The 17,660-nt window shown below is 45.3% G+C and overlaps 1 non-coding gene and 1 pseudogene across 1 annotated transcript; both read left to right on the forward strand.

The window, feature by feature from the left end:
- The first annotated feature begins 2,000 nt into the window (after window positions 1-2,000).
- Window positions 2,001-2,192, forward strand: LOC125721660 (U2 spliceosomal RNA). The gene has a single exon (XR_007385900.1). It is a non-coding gene; the product is annotated as a U2 spliceosomal RNA (small nuclear RNA).
- Window positions 2,193-4,446: 2,254 nt separating this feature from the next.
- Window positions 4,447-4,627, forward strand: LOC125721662 (U2 spliceosomal RNA; annotated as a pseudogene).
- The last annotated feature ends 13,033 nt before the right edge of the window (window positions 4,628-17,660 follow it).

Here is a 17,660-nt window from a genome sequence, read left to right on the forward strand (position 1 = left end):
CCATCGTTCATGTTTATGAGCCGTTCAAAAGAATCGGTTCGTTCGCGGTCCCAACTCAACCGGCCGAAGTTCACGCCCTTTGACTAAGATGTCCGACGTTCGAGCTCCGGCAAAGAAAGCCGGATTTATTTTGATAATTTCTGCTTAAACTTTATTAAACTAATACATGTGTGTTTCGTGGTAATTTATGTACTTATCGATGTAGCTGGGTTTCGATAATTTAGAAGTTAATTGCGACTTTTTAGCTGGTTAGCTAGTTCTTGCTAGTTGGTACAGTACTAGCATTGCACTGTGTTTTCGTTGGTGTACCTCTGGGTTTTTTGTGTCTGTTAATCTATTAACTACTACAGGGAAGTTTACATCGTGTTTGATAGTGAGTCAGAAATACCTGTGCATTAATATGTTTTTCGGGTTGTGTGATTTCCATACATGTATATAGTTGTCACTTGGTTTACCATAGCTTGGTGTTAACTACAGATCTGATTTGGGATTCTGAAATTGCCCTGGTGTGCAGCACATGTCACACTGTCTTCTGATTACTGGTTGCATTTACAACATGCCACATTATATATAAGTCACAGTATTTTGTGTGTCAGGTATAGAGATGAATTTTTTTTTTTTTATAAATTCAGTTAAACTAACAGAGTTAGCTGTAGTAAGCTGCCCTACTCACAAGCGCTCTGACCCCAGATGTGAGCTGCTATTCACCCAAACGCCCTGACTCCACAGGAAGGTTCACATCCAACCAAACACTGTGACCCCAGAGCTAAGCTGACATGTACCCAAACACCCTGATCACAGAGTTCAGCTGTCATCTACTCAGATGCCCTAATTCCAAAGGTAAAGCTCTTATCCAACCAACTGCATCCAACCAAGCGCCTTGACTCCAGAGTTAAGATGACATAAACCCAAACACTGATAAAAGAGGTACATTTTCATCCACTCTGACTCCTTGATCCCAGACGTAAACTGTCGTCCACCGAAACACCCCGGCCCTAGAGGTAAGCTCCTAAACATGCAACCGGCCCAACCACAGAGGTAAGCTGCTGTCCATCCAAGCACCCTGATCACAGAGGCAAACCACTGTCCGCCCAAACACTCTGATCCCAGATGTAGGCTGCCATCTACACAAATACATTGTTCCCAGAGGTAATCTGCCATTCACCCAACCATGCTGATCCCAGAGGTAAACTACCTTCCATCTAACCATCTTGTTCTCAGGGGTAAGCTGACATCCCCCCAAATGCCCTGATCACAGAAGTAAGCTGCCATCCACCTAAACGACCTACCCACAGAGGTAAGCTGACATCCATCCAACTGCCTTGATCCTAGACTGCCCCAGTACGTCTAGGTGGTGACAATCCATCCTACAGGGTTGACATGATGCACTTTCCTGAAGCACACAAAGGACACCTCGGGTTTTATGTAAGTGCGCTTTGTTTTTCTGTGCTTGTGTTTTATTTGGTTTGGATTTTATTTAATGGCATATACAGATTTTACTGAGCACTGTTTTGGTTGATCACTGTTAGCACATATTCATCAATATTAACATTTTATTTTATCTGTTGTGCTGTTTGTTGTGTGATTGACCTATTTTATTCCTAAGGTTACTGATTTTATGTGTTTTAGGAATGTGTATGACAGTGTTTTAGCCCGACCCTTCTGCAGAGGTCCGGAAGTCTGCGGGTGTGTTCCTTTTTGAAGGTCTTAACTTTTTAATAGCATGCATATAAGGTAACATTTTAATTGTTTTATTGGCCATGTAATTAGATTTTAATGGTGTATAATTGTATTTGCTGGTGGAATTGCTCTTTTGCTTGTTTTAAGGATAATAGTTCTGCAGGTAGTTCTATTTGTTAAATGTTATCCTTAAAATTCTTATTGTACTGGGTTGGCATTGATTTGCATGATGTTTCAGCCTTTTAGAATGTGATTATGTGTTAATGTAAGTAGTGCAAGCATAATATTATAAAAAAATCGGCGTGGCACAGTTTGCGGGTATCGCTTCTCGGCCTTTTGGCTAAGATCAAGTGTAGTATCTGTTCTTATCAGTTTAATATCTGATACGTCCCCCATGGAGGGGACCACATATTAAACGGATTTTTGGAACAGGGAGCCGGAAGTGGGGCTTGCCCCGTCCGCTCCACGCATGGACCCGGTATTGCAGTGTTTCTGGGAACGGTGGTTACACACTTTGTATAACGAAGTTGGGAGCCATGTTGTTATCAGTGGCTTCCTGAGTGACTTGGTGCCCCAGCTGAGTGGAGTGAGGCAGGGATGTCCCCTCTCCCCCCTCCTCTACATGCTCTATATAGAGCCACTGGCGTGCGCCATTCGCACCCACCCCGGGGTCGATGGCCTTCTTATCCCAGGAAGTTTGGGGACAACTGTTAAACTGACCCAGTATGCAGACGACACCACGCTTTTCGTCAGCTCGGATCAGTCTCTCGGTCATGCCTTGAGCCTCGTTCACGCGTTCGGTTGGGCCTCTGGCGCGACGCTCAACCTCAGTAAGTCGGTGGCCAAGTATTTCGGCAGCTGGAAGGCGAGGGAGGACGTCGCAGGTGGTCTCACCCTCTGTGACGGTCCTCTCAGTTTTGGGGGTCAACTTCCTTTCGGATGGTGCCGCCCGGTTGAACTGGGAGGAGCGGTTGGCGATCGCCAGGCGGAAGATCGGACTGTGGAAGTCCAGGTCCCTGTCCTTCCAAGGTAAGGTTTTAGCCTTAAAAGTGGATATTCTTCCCACCCTGCTCTACCTTGCACATGTGTACCCTTTGCCCCGCTTCATGCGGAGGGGCCTGACGAGGGACGTTTTTAACCTCGTCTGGGGGGGCAGGTATGAGTACGTGCGTAGGGAAGTGATGTATCTCGGAAAGGACAGGGGGGGGAGGGACGTTATTGACTTTCCTCTCAAGCTTGACTGCCTGTTCTTCTCGCAGCTCTGCACGCGCCTGGCAGCTCCCCTCGAGCACCCCCATCAGCACTTTGTGCGTCTGTGGCTGGCTCTCCCCATGAGACGTCTGGTGACGTCGTGGACCAACCTCGGCCCCAAGGCTGAGACCCTGCCGGTCCACTACAGCCACGCTGTCAAGTGGAGTAAGTCTATTCCGGCAGGTGTCAAGACAGAGGCCCTGACGAAGCACAGAGCCCTTTACAAGGCTTTGCTTGGTCATAGGGAGACTCGGGCCATGTTGGGCCTGGAGGAAGGCACATGGGCGAGAATCCAGCCTAAGGGTTTGGATCACAGGCTGCAGGACCTGAACTGGCAGTGCCTTCATGGTAAGCTGCCAGTCAGGGACGTCTTGCACAGGCATAAGCTGACCAGACACCCCCGCTGCCCCAGGCCCGAGTGCAGCGAGGATGAGACCATCAAGCACGTGTTTTGGGACTGCGGGCATGCACAGAGAGTCTGGGGGTTGGTAGCGGGCCTGTGTGGACGTGTAGACCCGCAGCCCGGTCTGACCTACGACAAGGTGTTGAAGGGGTGGGACCCCAACCTCCATAACCCCTTCGGCCCCTGGATGTGGCTGCTGGTCAGCATTACCAAGCGAGAGCTTTGGAATGCCAGGACTGCGCTCATCCGCAGAGGGGTTCGTCTGGAGGCACAAGGGGTATTCCGCAAAATTCGGGCCGATTTGGGTTTCAGGATGGAGACCGACGTCATCCAACGGGGCTCCCACGAGGCCAAGGAGAGGTGGAAGGGCCTCTTTTGGCTTTAGCCCCGTTTCATTTAGGTGGTGACGCTCCATCCAACAGGGTCGACATGACGCACTGTCCTGAAGCACACAGGAGGTACTTTGGGTTTTAGGTAAGTGTGCTTTGTTTTTTGTGCGTGTATGGTATTTGAAATATTTTTTTTAATTAACTGCATGTACTGAAATTGTGCATGGCTGTGGTTGGTCACTTTTAGCACTTTTATGTATTAACATGAACTGTATTTATTAACATTTTATTCTATGTGCTGTGCCATGTCTGTGACTAACCAGTTTCTTAGCCCGACGTCATTGATTTTAGGTGTCTTAGGATTGTGTATAACCCTGTTTTAACCCGACCCTTGTGCCGAGGCCTGAGGTCTACGGGTCTGTTCCTTTTTTAAGGTTTTAATTGATTTTAATGGCATTTGAGGTGACATTTTAATTATGTTAATGGCCATGTGATTGTAATCAGATTTTAAAGTGTGTATATGTATCACTTGTTTTTACTGTTACGTTTTGCTTATCTTATAGTGAATGGTTCTGTGATATATTTGTTTAATATTGTTTTAAATGTTTGCTAATTATTGATGTTATTGGCACTGAAATGTATTACATGGGCAAAATCTCTACCATCATGATTAATCCTGAATGTTGTGATTAGTGTTTTAGCAGGAAAAGGTTGTTTTAAGCTCATTGTTGACAGTGTCTATTTTAAAAGGTGGTTTTTTTTATTGTGTGAATTTAAATGTGCAGAACTGTTTAATAAAGCATTAAAAAATCTGTTCTTATCAGTTTAATATCTGATACGTCCCCCATGGAGGGGACCACATATTAAGCGGATTTTTGGAACAGGGAGCCGGAAGTGGGGCTTGCCCCGTCCGCTCCACGCATCGACCCGGTATTGCAGTGTTTCTGGGAACGGTGCACCTCTACTGCCCCCTGCTGTTGAAAGACAGAGCTGATCGGTTTTCCGCTTATCAGACCGAGAGCCTGCGCCGCTTGCCAGGCGATTAGCCGGTGTCTTGAGGGACGGACTCTGTCCATGCGCCGGACCCTGTGCCATCTTCTCCTGCCATGTCGCTGACTAATCCAGAAGGAAAATGACTTTTAATATTCGAGTTTAAAAGAGCAGGTGTAACAGCTCTACTGCTTCTTACGTTTTTTCATTTTATGCAAAGTGACATTTTTGTATTTTTCTTTGACTTATTTATCCAGCTGGGTTTATTAATGAATTAATTCAGAGTATGTATCCTTGGCCAAGCTCCATGGATTATATGCTGCTGTTGGAATCAATCTTGTCACATCTATTATCAGATGGCCCTGTCTGGGAGGTTTGAACCCCCATTACTGCATGTTCTACCCTTGATTGTGCTGGTTTGCCCGAGTCACTGCTGTTTCTGCTGCATCTGAAAAACATAGCAGCTTAACTGGCGTCATTAACAGGAAGATCAATCTTATTAATATTCAACCTTCAGATGAGCTGGAAAGAGCAGCAGCAAGTGAGAAAAAATCTTCTGAAGTTAAGTACTTGGCACGGCAAGGCCTGGCTTTTCGAGGTGTTGGTAAGGAGAGTGGGAATTCTGATCCTTCCTGATCCTTCTGGTTTTGGTGTGTGTGTTGTAAAAAACCCTATTTTCCACCCGTGTCATGTACTGCCGCAACCAGAAGAGGGCAGAAGATATGGCACAAAAACAAAGGAAGAAGCCTAACTTTAAAAAAACTTCAAGAAACATCAAGACTCATCCAGCATGGGGTGGTGGGTTAACGAATAACACAAACAAAGAATAAGCAAACAAATGAGAGAAAAGATGCAGAGATGACTGAGAAGCAGGGGATGACTGGAGAGGAGAAGACAGGAGGGATACAGGGAGAGCGGAGAAGACAGTATAACTGAAGAATGGGAGAAGAGGAGAGACCGCAGAGGAAGGAGAACATAGATGACTGGAAGGGAGGGAATATAGGAGCAACAGAGAGAAGGAGGAAGGGCTGCGGAGGAGAAGACAGGATAAGAGGGGAAAATGTGAGCAGAGAAGGACAAACACCCCCACTGCCCAGCAAAGTGCACTTGTAAGTAAACCACAATTTTAGCCTTGAGCTCAATATCTGGACTTGTCTCTGTGTAGCGATGCATAGAATCCCTGATACTGGTTATGACTGTACTGTATTAGTCCTAAACCTGCCATTATAGTGTAAGAAGAAAAGATTTTTTTTAAGATCATTTTAAAAAAAGGTAGAGCGATGTAGCCCCCGGAGAAGTCCCCCCCCCCCCCCCCCCCCCAAAGCCCTGTTTGTTCCCTTCTAGCTTCCAGATGAAACTCACAATGCACCCCAACGCCACCTAACTTCTCTTCCACATGATGCACCTTATTTACCCTTTGAATCCTGTCTATTATTGAGCGTTTTTCTATCCATTTGATTATCAGCTTATTACACTGTATGTACATTAGTCAGCCACATATGCTGTATGGCTTTGTTTTCCGGACAGTCTGGGCTACTCAGATATGTCATAATTCGATTTGTAAATGCTGACAGTCTTGATATTATCCTTCTTATCAGGAAAAACTACTTCTGCATATAGATATTTCTCAATTTTTAGTCTCATCTAATATAAAAATGGGCAGGTAGTAGAAATATAATCTTATAAATGCTGAGATTAGAGTATCTGCGATGCAGGAATGCAGGGGTTTCATTGGGGCCCTTTCTATGGCTTAGTACTGTGAAGGAGTACATGGTTAGTGCCAGGCGCAAATGAATATCTTTGATTTTGCATCCATTTGGTAACTTGAAGTTGTCTGATAGTCAGTAATACATGGTTTAATTAATATGATTCTTTATTTACTACTTTATAACATCTGAAAGAAACTGAAATAGGAAAGCTTATTTTAATTTATAGTCCACTGGATAAACACAGACATTACAGACGGTTTTAGAGTCTAATGCTGAATGTTTTTTGCTATCATTTTTCTGCCTGCATATGCTATGATTGGTGCAGTGAAATTTGAGAATGTGTTTGTGGTCAGTATCATAGCCTCAGACAACAAACCAACGCTGTAGCGTGTCACTGTGTTTACATGTGAGAGGGGTTCCAGTTACATAATGGACTCGTTCTAATTGTTTTGACGGAGCTCGACAAACCTAAAAAATAAATGCTGGTGTTATCAAAAACTATGTCATATAGCTATATTCCAGATTTATTACAGCCAAACACATCTCGGAGCTCCGAGGAACCTCCTTCTCCCTACATTTCCCTCCTTCACACTCTTCCCTCAAATACTGTTACATTTGTCTTTTTTCCACACTCACACCCTGTCTTGATCATACTCTGACTGCATGGCATCCATATGCAGGGCAAACTATTTTACAGTCTTATCTAGTATAATAGGACATAAACATTGAATTTTGATAGTTATCTTTTATTTACACATTAGAACACAACACATGAACATGAAGGGATCGTTTGCATTTGCAACCAACACCTCCGCAAACCCCCTGTGGAATACTGGCCGCGGACAGGGGTGGAAATCCCCAAGCTGGAAGACTGTACTGCATCATGTTAACATTAGCTAGCTAGTTAGCATGGATACAGAGTGCACCGGACTACAACTATAAAGGACGTAAGGTGTGTGATATAGTAAAACACTTACTAACAGGTAATGCACGTTAGCATTACGTTAAATGACAACTTTACCTGTTACTTACCAGAATAGCCTCCTACACGTTCGTCGAATGACAGCAGGCAGAAGGCGGTGCGTTTTTCAGAAACACACCGGAGTTAAACTTACGCCGCGTTATTTACCAGCACTTGTAACACCAACATTTGCAGCCATTAACTCATATGTGGTAGTAACACTGAAATTACTTTCTCTGCGTCAAAATAAGGTAGCACTGTGATTTTGATACTTTATCATTTATACTTAACCGTACCTTCCTCCCATTCCTCCGTCTCTGCTTATTGACATTTAGGAGAGTTTCAGATATAAATTAACGATTCAAAATTATCAAACAAAGACAGACACAACACTGAAAAGATGACAAAGACACAGTTTGAAAAGCAAATATGTTTTATTGCAAATCTCTTATCTTAACATATGATAAGGTAGGCTGTGTTAACTTAACCCATCTTATTATATTTCAACTTAGCTTATATTAATATATTTCGTCTTGGCCTATCTTATATTTTAACTTAGCATATCTTATCCTATCGTATCTTATAGCTACATTAACACTTAAACAGTATCACTTTCCGTTGGGTCCCGCGGGATCCCAGTCCCAATGCAGGGCTCTAACACGGGTATTCTAAGAAAAAGAAAATAAACACTTTACTTAACTTTACTTAAAGCAGTCATATAACTAATAAATAAATACCCAATTAATGCCTTATAAATCATTTATAAATGAATTAAAAACAGGGCTGTAAATACTTATACAAAGGCATAACACATTATAGCTATCTTGATAATGCATTATGAATGCTCTGATCTATATATACACAATAAATGTCTTCATAATACATTATATCGGCCATTAATCCATAATAAACATGGCTATAATGTGTTATGCTTTTTTTTCTTCTATATTTATACCCATGTCTATAATATATTTATGGATGCATTACAGTGCATTGTGAAGGTGTCAATAATGCAGTTATATTACTGCTTTAAGTCATTTGTAAACCTGAATTCACAGCCTTATAATTACTGCCTCTTGCTACTTCTTCTGAAAGGCAGGGGACAGCAGAAGAAGCATCACTTCATCTTCTTCTTCTTCTTCTTGTGGCTCTTCTCAGTATCATCTTCAGAAAGATCTTCGGCATTCACATGGAATGATACTTCTTCTTCACTGTAGATCTTCTCGGCAGCATCAGCATCTTCTTTTGTTTTATCTGTCTTCATCACTTCAGTCTCGTCCTCTTCCTCAGGTCCTTCTTCTGGTATAGTCAGTAGCTGTGATCTGTCTTCAGATGCCACCATACACTGAAACATGACCAGTGTGGTAGCATCAGCATCTTCTGCCTGCTGGAATACCACATCAGCTTCTTCATTTTCCTCAGGTCCATCTTCCTGTAAAGTCTGCAGCCATATTCTGGCTACATATGCCGCCATGCAATGCCAACTGTCCACTGTGGCAGCATCAGTGTCTTCTGCTTCCTGAAGCTCCTCATCTGTTTCTTCATCTTCCTCAAGTTCTTCCTCCTGGATGGGTTCTAGCCAAGTTCTGCCTACTTGTGACACCACATATTCCACAGCATTCCCTGTACTTTTCCCTCCTCCTCCCTTAACCTCCTCCACATTCACTCCCACCTCACATACATTCTCCTCACCTCCATTTAGCATATCCATCATACTAATACCAGCCTCTGTCCCCTCCATCACAACCCTGGAGGCCTTCCCCTCAAATGTTCCCCACTCTGGTACCTCCACATATTCCTCACTACTCTGCCCCCTTACCTCACTTTCCCCCCGGCTTGTCCGGTCCTTCCTGACTTTCTTTTTTTTGTTAAGGTAGCAAGTTTTATAAATTTCCCAGTCTTCAGATGAAAGGCCGTAATTACTCTGAAGACTTTGAGATGAAATACTAGTGCTGGCTAGCAGTCCATCGTTTTCCACACTCTCCCCTCCCTTACTAACCCCTCCCTTACCCAAATCGGTAGACCCCCCCAATCCCCCCTTAACCCCCCCAGCCTAGACAGTGGGGAGTGTCACTGGTGAGAACTCCTCCACACCTTCTCCCCAGTTGATCACTTCATCCCACAGGTTCCAGGCTTCCCAGTGTTGGGTGTTGGTCCATCGATCAGCTCTCTCAATTCGCTCTCTGGGGAATAAATGAGAGATTAACCAGCACTTAAGAGAGATAATAAAATAAATAAAGAGCTGGAAATTCTTCAACCATACAGAAAATACAATTGTTATAATTATTATAATAAATAATTACAGGGTTCACATATATAAAAAAGAAAGAATAAAAGAAACAGCGAGCAAGATTGCAAAAAAAATCTACTGTAAAATGCACGATACTGTAAGTGCAATAGCATATTAAACAGTAATGTCACCAAATTATAACTAGAATCAAATACGAAACAACTGTGCTCCACATCAAATGAATACCCAGATGAATACTACCAAGAACTGAGTTAACACTAACCAAGCTAAGAATATTTGAAAGTGTTAATCCTGTGTAACAATGTAAAGAGATGTAATGATAAACTTAGAAGCATCTAGCCTACTCCGAAAGTAATGCCCCAATTTTTTTTTAACAATTTACCTACCACCCTGTACAGTAGGGGGTTCCAACTTCCGGTCGGTGTTCCGGTACCGTCCGCGCGGAGTATTGCACCGGGCGGCAGACAACCGGGGGTAGAGGAGCCAGCCGTCCCGTTTATTAGGGGATCGCGCCGTTTTGGAAAGAAAGCTGCCCGTATTGATGTACGGAAATACGCCATTAGCCCCGCATGTCCGTATACACCGTCAATCTCCCGCCGCTCGGCGTGGGAACCCCCAAATTATACCGCCGTCTTACCCATCTGTGACACTTTTCTACGACGGAAACCGATCCGCGGACATCGAAAGGTTGGGAAGCCCTACTAAACTAGCATGTTTGAGATGAATTTACTAACCAAATAGTCTGTCATTATTTAAATATTAGCAACCACAGTAGCAATAAAAACCACTGCACTTTAAATGACGTTAAAAAATATGTAATATTAAAAAAATATGTAATGTTTTTTATTGTATTATAGACATTTACTATGTCATTATAGTATAAAAGGCTAAATAATCAAAGTAGCACAACATCAGTTGAAGAATTCAAAGACATTTTGGAGAGCTAACAAGCTACTCACCTCTGCGCCATTTTCACTCAGAGTTTGTTGTGCTTCAAACGGTAAAGTTTGTGTTGTGCAGAACTAGCCTACTATTACTGATTGGTGAGAGAGGTGTGGCCGCTGTGGTACATCCAATGAAGATGCCAAGAGTATATTCTCCAGAACTTTTAATAAAGGCTTGGAACAAGGGCTCTGTACTAGTATGTGTGTGTGTGTGGTCCTGAAAGTAGAAATAACAAAAATAGAATAAAGAATATAAATCCGTTATACATACAGAGTCCAGTATCAAATAAACAGTTCACAATATTACCTTCAACGTTGTCTTACGGTAACTTTAAGCGGCCATCCCGCAAGTTTAATAGAATAAACAATCATAATACACAAAGTAATATAAATAAGATTTGTTGAGATAAATAAGTATGTAAATATAAACCGTTTAAAATAAACATAGGCATTGCATGACATCCGAGGTAAATGAAACATAAATCTACGCAGCAAGTTAGAAATAAAACGTTCGCCGCACTTAAGGGGCTCATTTCCGATTAACTGTATATAATATCCCAACATAAACACTCTTGTACAATGCACATGTAGAAACTTACGGGTATCTGAACGCACACAATCAAAGATTCCCAGCGCGGTATATCGCTCCCTTCCCGATATGACTAAACCCGCGATCTAAAAGAAGAAAAGGAAAAACATGGCGGGGATAACGTCCAGTTTACGCTTGCCTCAGTCAGAGTCCCTATTGGTCACGTGTCTCTGGCGAAGTCGTCCAATGAGAGCAGGAACTGGGCGGGACTCGCAGGGTGCGAGCTGAGCATAACAGGCAGACTAAACCCGCAGCCCTTTAGCACAGCCGCCCCCAAATTTGCATTGTCAAATTTGTATAATTCAGAAGGGGCTGTCTGGGTCTGAAGTTGTGTCTGGAATAGCAGGGAGAGGGATAAGTCGAGCAACAGGCCTGGTATAATTGTGATCCTTCACTTGAACATCCGCTGTTCGGACTCGTCCGTCCACTCCTGGGATGACCTTGGTAACACGGCCTACTGGCCAGAGTGCTCTTGGCAGGTGCGGGTCCATTATCAAAACTACTGTACCCAGCTGCAGTGGGGGGGCATCCCTTTGCCACTTAGAACGAGTCTGGAGTGCGGGGAGATAATATTTAATAAAATGAACCCAGAACTGATCTGCAAGAACCTGTGAGTGCTTCCAGCGACGGCGGCTTAGTAGCTCTGCTTCAGTGTACACTGCCTGAGGCAATGACGGGTCAAGCCGCCCCATCAACAGAAGGTTTGGGGTAACTGGATCAGGATCAGCAATATCGGTTGATACATAGCCTAGTGGCTTGGAATTTAGAATCCCTTCCACTTCAACTAAAACCGTTCTTAGGACCTCTTCTGTAACTGTTTGGGCTTGCACTGTGGTATATAATGCGGCCTTGACCGACCTGATCTCTCGTTCCCAGACCCCTCCAAAGTGAGGTGCGCCAGGGGGATTGAATCGGAATTTGATCTGGTGCTTAGCTAATTGCTGTTGTAGTATGGGGTGCAATGACTGAAATGTCTGATGGAGCTCTCTCTCACCTCCTTTAAAGTTCGTGCCCTGATCCGATAAAAGTTCTGCTGGTTTTCCTCTTCGGGCAATAAATCGGCGAAGGCCCATTAAAAATGAGTCGGTGTCCAAGTTGGATAAAATATCTACGTGGACAGCTCTAGTGGTCAGACATTTGAACAATATCCCCCAACGTTTCTCGTTGCGCCTCCCAATCCGTACCATGAAGGGCCCAAAGCAGTCCACGCCTGTTGAAAAAAAGGGGGGCTTTAACAACCGCAGCCGTGCAGGGGGTAGGTCTGCCATCTTAGGTACAGTTGGGCTCGCTCGCCATCTCTGACAGTCGGGGCAAGAACGTTGATGCCGCTTGACAGCTTCTCGTCCGTGTAAGATCCAGTATTTCCGCCGAAGCTCCGCAAAGAGACGTTCTGCACCTGGATGTTTAAGGCTTTTGTCTGTGTTCTGGATTATCAACTTAGTGATTTTGTGGGCTGGATCCAAGACTATTGGGTGAATGGCATCACGTTCGAGCTGATCACTGTGGCGGAGCCTACCTCCTACACGGATCAACCGCACTGCTGCATCATATTCTGGTGCTAGTGTGACCAGCCGACTAGTAGAGGATACCAGTTTCCCTGCTGCCAGGTAGGTGTAATCATCAATGAAGCTGTCCAACTGAGCTTGCCTAAGAATATTTCTCTCTGCTGCTTGATAGTCTTCAGCGGAAGGACCAGGATGATTACCTGCCGCCCCGTGCCGGGATAAGGCGACTGCCTCGACCAGACTCCTGAAGGAGGAAAACTGCTCATAATCTGGCAATGGGGGGTTAGTAATTACCTTGGTTAGACCAATGCAGGTGGGTTTCCGTAGTTCAGTGGAATCTCCCTGACCACCTGTAGCTGGTTTGGTGGGCCACAATTCTGAAGAATGCAACAGAAATGATGGTCCATCTCGCCAACGGTTTCTTCCTGCCAGGTCCCTCAAGGTCTTCCCTCTGGTTATGTCATCTGCTGGGTTACTGGCCGAATCAACATAACGCCAGGCTCCAGCATCTGTCAGCTCCTGGATTTCTGCCACTCTGGTGCCGACAAACACTTTAAACTGGCACGAATCAGACTGGAGCCAGGTGAGCACGGTCGTGGAATCAGTCCAGAGAATCACATCGTGTATAGTTATGGTAAGTTCCTTCAACAGAAGTGCTGCTAGTTGACTGCCCGTCAATGCAGCGCACAGCTCTAATCGTGGCATTGATAGCTGACGCTTGGGGGCCACCCTTGATCGTGCAGTCAGGAATGCCACTTCCACTTGTCCCTTGGTACCTTCACTCCGTAGGTAAGCAACAGAGCCGTATGCTCGCTCCGAAGCGTCACAGAAGATGTGTATAGTTTGGTGACTACTGGAACGGTCGATTGCAGGGCTTACATAACAGCGAGGCAGGGTTACCTGTGGGAGATGCTGAAGCTCTTCTACCCATGCCGACCATGCCTGGAGGGCATCATCTGGCAGGGATGGGTCATCCCATTCTCTCTGCTTACTCCACAGGTGCTGCACCAAAGTCTTGGCCCTAGTGGTAAAGGGGATAAGGAAGCCTAAAGGGTCATACAGACTGGCCAGCACTCGGTATATACTTCTCATAGTAGGGATGGGATATTCCACCAGGCGACATTTGTATCCTAGGGTGTCAGAATGACATGACCAGCGAAGTCCCAAGGCTTGCTCTTGAGGGTCTGCCCCTGACCCATTAAGCCACAGCACACTGTTGCCTGACCTTGATTCCTTTGGCAAATGATTAATGACCTCAGGAGTGTTACTAGCCCACTGACGAAGTTCAAACCCGCCTGCAGCTAGCACTGCTTGCAACTGGTCGACTAAGTGTTTGGCTATATCTTTGGAGGGCAAGCTCTTCAGGCAGTTGTCCACATAGAAGCAGCGCTCCACTGCTATCCGAAGGTCTTCCCCTGGCTGACTATGATCAAACACGTGCTTCTGGAGAGCAAAGGTAGCACAGCATGGGCTACATGTGGTACCGAAAGGGAGAACCTGCCACTCATATACATTGGGTGGTAGTTCTTTCTGTAGGTCCCTCCATAGAAAACGAAGAAGAGGCTTGTCTTCAGGGAGCAATCTCACTTGGTGGAACATGCCTTTGATATCACTGCTGAAGGCTACAGAATGTTCCCTGAATCTCAGCAGGACACCTAACAAACTGGATGTTAAGGTCGGTCCAGGCAGAAGCAGGTCATTAAGGTTATTACCCTGGTAGGTGAATGAACAATTATAGACTATCCGATTCTTCTCATTATGACTCACAATGTGGTGGGGTATGTACCAGGATTCACTGGTTTGGTTCAGCTCCTGCTCCGAAACCTTAACAGTATATCCTGCTTGTTCCAACTTTCGCATTTCAGCGCAATAGGAGGCTGCTTTCTCTGGCTCTTTGAGCAGGCGTCTTTCTGTGCTACGGAGATGTGCTAGCACAGCTTCCTTTGGTGCATTAAGTTTGGGCATGTTCCTTACCCGTAGCAATGGCGTGGCATAACGCTGGACTCCTTCTACGTCTACCCGTGATGTTTTTTCCTCCAGCAGCCTCATAGCTTCCTGATCCTGTTTGGATCTGGTAACAAGCTTCTCATTCCTATAAGGCAACACATCCAGTTGCCAGAGCCTTTCAACTTGTTGAAATAACTCCGCAGCTGGTGAGGAGGTGGACACATGCAAGCACTGCGTGGGTTGGAGCTGCTGCTGAATGAGCTTGGTAGGTCCCTGGAGAGTCCAACCTAACCTGGTCTTTACTGCTGCGGGCCCCCCAGGTGGTCCTAAATGCACAGGCTCCACTGGTGTAATTAAGTGGGGGTAGTCGGACCCAATCAACACTAGAGGGTGGGCATTATCAAATGCTTGAAGTGGCAAACCCCTTAAGTGCTTGTATCTCCTTTGCAGTGATTTCACGGCGTAAGTGTGTTCCGCTAGGCCCAATTGGTCAGCAGTGAAAGCTCCCTGGATTCTGAAAGTCTTCTGTGGTTGACTGGCAGGGGATATAGTGAATGTGACTGATGTACCATGAATAACTCTAATGTCCTGACGTACAGTTCTCAGAGCAAGGTCCTCGGGATTCCCTTGAAGTTTAAGGGAATGGGCAGCAGCAGGAAGTAGGATTGTGCGCTCCGAGCCATCGTCTAGGATAGCATAAGTCTCCAGACTGTGTTCTCCATTGCGCAGTATCACTTTGCTGACCTTCAACAGCACTTGGCTACAACCTGCTCGCCTATCTAAATAGAGGACCTCGTTAGCGGAGCTGACAAGACATGTGCTGTTCCCTTTTTCTGGCCTTGTGTTGAGCTCATGGAGAGCATCGAGATGTTTCCCGTTACATTTCTTACAGGTCATCTTTAGACGACACTGTGCAGCTTGATGGGAGCGACCACAACGCCAACATCTCCTGTTGCTCTTCACCCAGGTGGTCTTCTGATCTACTGTGAGTTGACTGAAGTTTCCACACTGGTTCAGGTAATGTAGCGAATTAACACAGTAGGGACAATATGCCGTGCTCTTATCTTGTTGCTTACTGCTGCTAGCCGAAGGGGGCTCAGCTGAAGAGATGCTCACCACTTGGTCTGCCCCATGTAGAATAGTTGCCGTCCGATTAGGTTTAAATAGCCTATGTTTATCCCTTTTCATGTCTCCATCACCCTTTCCATCAGCTTGGGCAAAATCATATCCACTCTCTTGGATCCTTATCTCGTACTCTAACCAATCTGCAAAGTTCAGGAGGGTAGGAATACGGACATGTTGCGGATATAGATATCTCTTGAATTCAGCCCGCATGTCCTGTGGAAGCTTGGACAACAGCCGAGTGACATGTGAGCCGCACTGGAGCTCGATGTGCCCACTCTCCCCCAGCTGATCAAGCATGCCTACCAAGGCCCTCACTCTCAAGGCAAACTTCTTAAATCCACTAGCATCACTACTGCGGATATTGGGAGCGTCCATCAGTTCAGCAATTCTCCTCAAGGCCAGTTGATGAGGTTGCCCATAATGCTCTGTGAGGGAGGCCATAGTGTTTGAATAGGGTTGCTTGGAGTTCATATACGAGTCAGCTATGAGGAGTGCTTCCTCAAACTTGATATGATCTACTAGAATTTGGTACTTAAACCTCTCCGTTGCATCTTCAGGCAGGATGTTGTCAAGGGCTATTTTCAGTCTTGCAAACTCTCTCGGGTCCCCCTTAGTGAAATATGGGATCGTGGGCTTAGGGCCCCGATAAGCTATTTCTCGTTGGTGCTCTGGGCTAATAGGCACATGTTTAGGTGCTACTGCATCATAACTGCATTGTGACTCTGATTCAGAGCAACCTTCTGGTTCACAATAGACTGGAGTTAGATGCTGCCTCTCATATGACATTGGCTGCGGTGCCCTCCCCAATCGTCTGAGGCAGTCAGTCAGCTCCTCCACCAAACCCTGTGGCACTTCAGTGGTTGGTGATGGTTGAAGTGCTTCATGTACTACTGGAGGGGGCGGCAGCGGCCATTCTGCATCCTCTTCTGCCCACTTGCCTTGCCTTTTAGTGGACTCATGTGCCACCGGTAGATGGCGATCCAGTTCCTGGTGTGGTGGCTGCGCAAAGGGGGTGTGTGGCACAGAAGGTACTGGCTGTTGACTGATATGGGTGGGCTTTGGGGTATGGACACTGAGCTGTCTCTGCATCTGCATCATAGTTAGCTGGAGTCTATGGTTATCCTGCCGTAGTTGCTTAATTGCTTCTAATATCTCTGGGGATGCCTCTGTTCCTTGTTTGTGCTGTGGAGAAGGAGTGCTATCCTGCATCAGTCCTCCATATGGTGTTTGGCTGACTGACCGTGGGCAAACCCTAGGTACGGGACTGCTCTGCTCATACTGCTGCTGATACTCGAGCGGGGTCATCTTGGCTGCCCTCTCCATATCATGGTATTCTTCTGGCATTCTAGCAATATGGCCCATCATGTGCATCGGGGAGTGAGGTCTGTCATGAGCTGGGAGATAGACATCATAATCATCAAATCTAGCTGGCAGACGTGTGTGCCGCCTGGGCCTGGTATTAGTAGGCTGAGCTTCCCCAAGAGGCTGATCGGAGAACATTATTCTAAACTTCCACAGTAGCCACCGTATCCGGCTCGAAGGACCAAAATTGTTGTGCAGAACTAGCCTACTATTACTGATTGGTGAGAGAGGTGTGGCCGCTGTGGTACATCCAATGAAGATGCCAAGAGTATATTCTCCAGAACTTTTAATAAAGGCTTGGAACAAGGGCTCTGTACTAGTATGTGTGTGTGTGTGGTCCTGAAAGTAGAAATAACAAAAATAGAATAAAGAATATAAATCCGTTATACATACAGAGTCCAGTATCAAATAAACAGTTCACAATATTACCTTCAACGTTGTCTTACGGTAACTTTAAGCGGCCATCCCGCAAGTTTAATAGAATAAACAATCATAATACACAAAGTAATATAAATAAGATTTGTTGAGATAAATAAGTATGTAAATATAAACCGTTTAAAATAAACATAGGCATTGCATGACATCCGAGGTAAATGAAACATAAATCTACGCAG

The sequence above is a fragment of the Brienomyrus brachyistius genome, unplaced genomic scaffold, assembly GCF_023856365.1.
Source record: "Brienomyrus brachyistius isolate T26 unplaced genomic scaffold, BBRACH_0.4 scaffold34, whole genome shotgun sequence".
NCBI classification, from domain to species: domain Eukaryota; kingdom Metazoa; phylum Chordata; class Actinopteri; order Osteoglossiformes; family Mormyridae; genus Brienomyrus; species Brienomyrus brachyistius.